The following is a 7,049-nucleotide window of genomic DNA, read 5'->3' on the forward strand; positions in this document are numbered from 1 at the left end:
GACCGGCGGGGGCGCGCGCCTGCCAGCGCCTCCCGTCCTCCCCGCCTGCCTGTGGCTGTTGGGCCGCGGTTCCCGCGCGCCGGGAGTTTAAAGGGCTCGGGCCCCCGCCGCCCGCCCCGCCCCCGGCTCCCTCCACCCGTTCTGCGGGACGCAGGCCTTCCTACTGCTCGTCTCTAGTAGACGCCCAAAGGTGCCTAGTTTGCTAGCCGGCTCCGTCTGCCCAGCCGTTGACTTCGCTGACGTCCCCCAACGTCCCCCCCCACTCCAGGCTGAGGTGGGCATCAGCCCTGGCCTTCGCCCTCCCGGGCCTTGATGTCCCTTCTATAAATGGCGTAATTAAAGTGGTCTCCGAACTCCCCATGTGCTGCTCACAGTGCGGAGGGGACATGAACGTAGGCATGTGTTTGCTCTCACACCCGGACCGACACCCCGAGGACCCCTGCCCCCTTCTGGGGCTGTTTTCACGCCATCCCGGAGCCTGCCTTCATTCCCGCGTCTGGATGGGCGTGGAGCTCTAGGCGCCGCGGAGTTTTCTGGTCGTTCCAGATTCCTCTGTCCGTTCTCGCTCAGGGATCCCGCCCCGCACTAGAGGGATGCTGGAAGACTGGGTTAGTCTGACACCCACTGAGCGCCAGTGGGGCTCAGAAACACCACGCAGCAAAGGATGGGGCAAAATGGAATGTCCACCCTCACATTTCACTAGAATGTGAAAGAAGTGACTGTGTCTGTTTTGTTCTTTGATACATTGCCAGGGCCCAGCCTGACTCATGGTAAGCCTTCAATAAATATTTGTTGAATGAATGAATGAATATCCAGTAGTTAGGGTTTCAATTGGTGATTAAATTGGAACATGTCTCTATAATAGATGGCTGAGTAGTGCGTGTAAGAGAGACACACAAATACACAGCTATGGCTAAATTAATTTAGCCACAACTGTTAAAAAACAAATTTAACCTATATGAACAACTTCTAAGATACATTTCAAGTGATAAAAAAGAAAACATGGAACTGTATAATTTCATTCCTGCAAAAAAAAAAGTGGGGAAAGAATATAAATTTCTTACTTTTAGATATACAAAATATCTTTAACAAGATACACAAGAAACTGATATATCAGTTGACTCCAAGAAAGGGATATGTGACTAAGAAAAAGATTTCAAAAGATACATGTACCTCTTTGTATCTATTGCACTTTGAACCAAGTGAAAGTATCTTTTCAATAAAATTGCATATAGCTACCATTTCCTGGAGGCCTACTATAATGGCATTTGTCTGCTGATAAACATATACAATAATATGGATGCATGATTTACTTACATTCTACTACTCTCAATTCTGTGATGTAGTTATTACTATTCCCATTTTACAGATGAGGAAATTTGTCCAAGGTCTCATAACCCAATAACTGAAATATAGAGGCCAGGTTTTCTGGCCTCTGAAAACTGCCTATGGATTATACCTCTTTGAGTCTGCTGAACAAAAGGAAGAAGGCACTGAAAAATGGGACCCCCATATTTCTGAGAACTGTTTCTCATATTTAAAACCTTCAAATTTTAGGGGTTAAATCCAATTTGATATTTTAATAGTTGATGTGGAAACCTGAAAGTTGATTTCATTATTCACTTAATAAATTATGTTTTTACAATTTAATGCCAAATGACTGCACCATGTACTTCTGGAAGGGAAATATAACACATCCATTTTATACTTGAAAAATAGTAAAAAGAAAAAGTGATATATCCATCGTAGACATTCAAATTATGGGTAGAGTAAGATCCTACAAATTAAGCACCAACCAATAGTTACTGTTTAACATGCTCCAGCGAGCAAGATAAATTATTCAGAACCAGGACACTGACTTTCTGTTTCTAAAAACTACTCTTCATCAACAGTAACCTGGCAACTCCACTTGCTCTCTGCCACAAGAGAAAGACATGCCAGGAATGTGTGAAGTGAAGACAGGGTGATTCCAGGAACAGAGCTGAGGTCATGCAAGATCTGCTTGTTTGGCTCCCTTTTCATGCACCTAGGAAGCTGAAGTGTGTGGGTCATATTCTTGATGTCTTTGTCCTGCCCCAGACATAGTCAACATCCCACAGTGTATAGTAACTCTGAAGAACACTAAAACTCATTTCAGGATATTTTATATTATTAAATTGTTAAAAAATGTAGGCCTCTTCTGATAGAACTCTTGTTTTTAAAAATTCATTTGAGTAAATTTTAAAGATCTTATGGGCTTTATTCAGTGATTCATGAATCGGGCAACATCCCATCTAGCAGATAGGAATTCCGAAGAGCTGTACAAAATGAAGCACTTTTATAGGTAGAAGGGGAATTTATTAGCCAAGAGTGGATTGTTTGCCACAAGGTCACTTCCCTGGGGGAACTGCAGAGGTCTATCATCTATCAGGAGGATTATCTCACTGGAGCTGACCAGGTAATTCTAGATTCCCTTCCTAGGAGAGTCTGAAATTGTAATTAAGTTAGATATTAAGTCTGAGATTGGTGACATGGGGCTTGGCACCCATTTGGGGCCTGTAGTGTCTTTTCTTAACAATACCCCCCCCCTTTTAATCAGGTTTTTAGCCTAATGGAGAGACGTGATCAAAATTTAAGGCATTAGTGCCACTCCCAGCTACCACTCTGAGATTCTTGCCATTTTTGCCAATCCTCTGTGGTAGTCATAGGTCATGATGTCTTCTTGCTGAATCACTGTGGTATTCACGCATGGCAACTGCAGGTTTCCATTGGTTAAGTTGGTCATTTATTTCATTTTCTGAAGATCCAGTCTCAGGGAGATTATTTGCTTGGTGATTTGCAGCTTTGAACATGCATTTAAAGCTTTTGAGAGAATATAACACACAAGAAGACTACTCTGATTATTATGAACAGGATAATTCCCAATATCTGGATTGCACTTCAAAGCCATGGTCTCCAAGGGCCAAATCAATCAAAATCAAATAAATAAAAGAGGGTGCCTGGGTGGCTCAGTCGGTTAAGCGTCTGCCTTCAGCTCAGGTCATGATTTCAGAGTCCTGGGATTGAGGCCGGAGTCAGAGTGGGCTCCCTGCTCAGTGGGAATTCTGCCCCTCCTCCCCACCACTTGGAATCTCTTTCTCACTCTCACACTCTCTCTCAAATAAATCTTTTTTTAAAAAAGTTCTAGGGGCGACTGGGTGGTTCAGTCCTTAAATGTCTGCCTTTGGCTCAGGTCATGATCCCAGAGTCCTGAAATTGAGCCCCGCATCCAGCTCCCTGCACCGCAGGAAGCCTGCTTCTCCCCCTCCCACTCCCCCTGCTTGTGTTCCCTCTCTTGCTGTGTCTCTCTCTATCAAATAAATAAATAAAATCTTAAAAAAAAAAAAGAATGGTTTAAAAAAATAATAAAAAAATAAAGATTCTAAATTCATTGCCAAGATGGGTGCTTGATGGTAAGATCTTTTCACAATTAAGGGCACATCTGATTTAGATAATCATAAGAACATGGGGGTGCAAATGTACTATGATTTACAAAGATATTTGTGTCTAACTGGGCAAGTACAGGGGCTCTAGTCAGTTAAGCAACCGACTCTTGATTTCAGTTCAGGTCATGATATCAGGATCGTGAGATCAAGCCCCAAGTTGTGCTACATGCTGGGCACAGAGCTGCTTAAGATTCTCACTCTCTCTCTCTCCCGCTGCCCCTCCCCCTCCTCTCTCTCTCTTTCTCTCTCTATCTCTCTAAAAAAATAAAAATAATTGGGCAAATACACTTATAATCAGAGAAAGGTAAAAACAAGGTACTAGATATTCAGGCCATAAAATCAGACTCTGTAAGTGATTGTAGTTTATGGTAAGACTGGAAATAGATGAAAAATTGGTCACATGAAGAACCAGGGGGTCTTTAGCATCATAGACTGATTAGAGTTTTTGATGACAAATCCAGTAGTCAGAAAGGTTGCTCCCATTGAGGCATGATACAAATGATAGTGATATCTTTCCAGGCCAATGCCAGATTAAAGGGAAAAAGGAGAATAAGAAAAGGTTTCATTTTAGGTAAAGTATGAAATCTTCATCCAGGGTCTCAGATGGAATCAGTCTACCTCAGCATCAGCTATTTCTCTTCTTAGTCAATTTGATTTGGAGGGTCTCCAGTGTTTGCACAGGACCAGAAGTCAGGTGGAGCCTTCTTCAGTTGTGAAATATGCACTCAAGGTTTAAAATTTGGCAGCAGTGTCCACGATCAAGAGTTCTTGGTAGGGTCCTTTCCATGAGTCTCACTTTTGCAACAGCATCACAGTCATTATAACTGTCTGTAAATGACAAAAGACTTACAAATGACCATGATTAAGAGTCTGATGAGAATTCATTATAATGGAACTGACAGGAAATTTGATTATATCTTAATATGTGGTATATATGTGACTGACAACATTATATCGGGACATACCAGATTTCTAGGAATTTTGTACAATTTCCAGAACACTATAACATGTAAGTACACAAATACAACATAAAGAAGACTTATTATTACTTCTTACATGACAATGCTTTTTAACATATCAAGTAAGCCTAATTGGTCTAACATCTGTCTTTTCCTAAGGAGAGAGAACAAATTTTTTGAGATGTCCCAGTGACTCTCAGGAATATCCCAAAGTTTCATTCAAGGTCAAAAAAACATCCTTTAGAATTTGAATTTGGGGAAGTTTGTCAAAAATATCAAAAAGGTTTTAAACCTTTGATTAGATATGATCATACGTCACTGTGGAACAATACTTAGTTATCCATTTAACCAAAGTGACAATAGAAGATGTTAAAGAAAGATTGGGCTTTGCAAATCAATCAATGTGATACATTAATTAAAAAAAAACAAGAACCATAAGATCCTCTCAATAGATTCAGAAAAAGCATTTGACAAAGTACAGCATCCCTTCTTGATTAAAACTCTTCACAGTGTAGGGATAGAGGGTACATACCTCAATATCATAAAACCCATCTATGAAAAACCCACAGCAAATATCATTCTCAATGGGGAAAAACTGAGAGCTTTCCCCCTAAGGTCAGGAACACAGCAGGGATGTCCACTATCACCACTGCTATTCAACATAGTACTAGAAGTCCTAGCCTCAGCAATCAGACAAAAAAAAAAATAAAAGGAATCTGAATCAGCAAAGAAGAAGTCAAACTCACTCTTTGCAGACGATATGGTACTTTATGTGGAAAACCCAAAAGACTCCACCCCAAAACTGCTAGAACTCATACACGAATTCATTAAAGTGGCAGGATATAAAATGAATGCACAGAAATCAGTGGCATTCCTATACACCAACAACAAGACAGAAGAAAGAGAAATTAAAGAGTCGATCCCATTTACAATTGCACCCAAAACCATAAGATACCTAGGAATAAATCTAACCAAAGAGGCAAAGAATCTGTACTCAGAAAACTATAGAATATTCATGAAAGAAATTGAGGAAGACACAAAGAAATGGAAAAATGTTCCATGCTCATGGATTGGAAGAACAAATATTGTGAAGATGTCAAAGCTACCTAGAGCAATCTACACACTTAATGCAATCCCTATCAAAATACCATCAACTTTTTTCAAGGAAATGGAACAAATAATCTTGATATTTATGTGGAACCAGGAAAGACCCCTAATAGCCAGAGGAATGTTGAAAAAGAAAAGCAAAGCTGGCGGCATCACAATTCCAGACTTCAAGCTCTATTACAAAGCTGTAATCATCAAGACAGTATGGTACTGGCACAAAAACAGACACATAGATCAATGGAACAGAATCGAGAGCCCAGAAATGGACCCTCAACCCTATGGTCAACTAATCTTTGACAAAACAGGAAAGAATGTCCAATGGAAAAAAGACAGTCTCTTCAACAAATGGTGTTGGGAAAATTGGATAGTCACATGCAGAAGAATGAAACCGGACCATTTCCTTACACCACACACAAAAATAGACTCAAAATGGTTGAAAGACCTAAATTCTAGACAGGAGTCCATCAAAATCCTTGAGGAGAACACAGGCAGCAACCTCTTCAACCTCAGCCACAGCAAGTTCTTCCTAGATAGAAACATCACCAAAGGCAAGAGAAACAAGGGCAAAAATGAACTATTGGGACTTCATCAAGATAAAAAGCTTTTGCACAGCAAAAGAAACAGTCAACAAAACCAAAAGACAACCCATAGAATGGGAGAAGACATTTGCAAATGACATTATCAGATAAAGGGCTAGTATCCAAAATCTATATAGAACTTATCAAACTCAACACCCAAAGAACAAATGATCCAATCAAGAAATGGGCAGAAGACATGAACAGACATTTTTCCAAAGAAGACATCCAAACGGCCAACAGACACATGAAAAAGTGCTCAACATCGCTCAGCATCAGGGAAATCCAAATCAAAACCTCAATGAGATACCACCTCACACCAGTCAGAGTGGCTAAAATTAACAAGTCAGGAAACGACAGATGTTGGTGGGGTTGTGGAGAAAGGGGAACCCTCCTACACTGTTGGTGGGAATGCATGCTGGTGCAGCCACTCTGGAAATCAGTATGGAGGTTCCTCAAAAAGTTGAAAATAGAGCTACCATATGATCCAGCAATTGCACTACTGGGTTTTTACCCCAAAGATACAAACGTAGGGATCCGAAAGGGTACAGGCACCCCAATGTTTATAGCAGCAATGTCCACAATAGCCAAATTATGGAAAGAGCTAAGATGTCCATCGACAGATGAATGGATAAAGATGTGGTATAGATATACAATGGAATATTATCAGCTATCAGAAGGAATGAAATCTTGCCATTTGCAATGACGTGGTTGGAACTGGAGGGTATTATGCTGAGCGAAATAAGTCAATCAGAGAAAAAATGTCATATGATCTCACTGATATGAGGAATTCTTAATCTCAGGAAACAAACTGAGGGCTGCTGGAATGGCGGGTTGTGGGAGGGATGGGGTGGCTGGGTGATAGACATTGGGGAGGGTATGTGCTATGGTGAGCGCTATGAATTGTGTAAGACTGTTGAATCACAGACCTGTACCTCTGAAAC

Source organism: Eumetopias jubatus, unplaced genomic scaffold (genome assembly GCF_037043125.1).
Source record: "Eumetopias jubatus isolate StellerSeaLion01/CBP00866 unplaced genomic scaffold, mEumJub1_p1.0 scaffold_15, whole genome shotgun sequence".
In the NCBI taxonomy this organism is placed as follows: domain Eukaryota; kingdom Metazoa; phylum Chordata; class Mammalia; order Carnivora; family Otariidae; genus Eumetopias; species Eumetopias jubatus.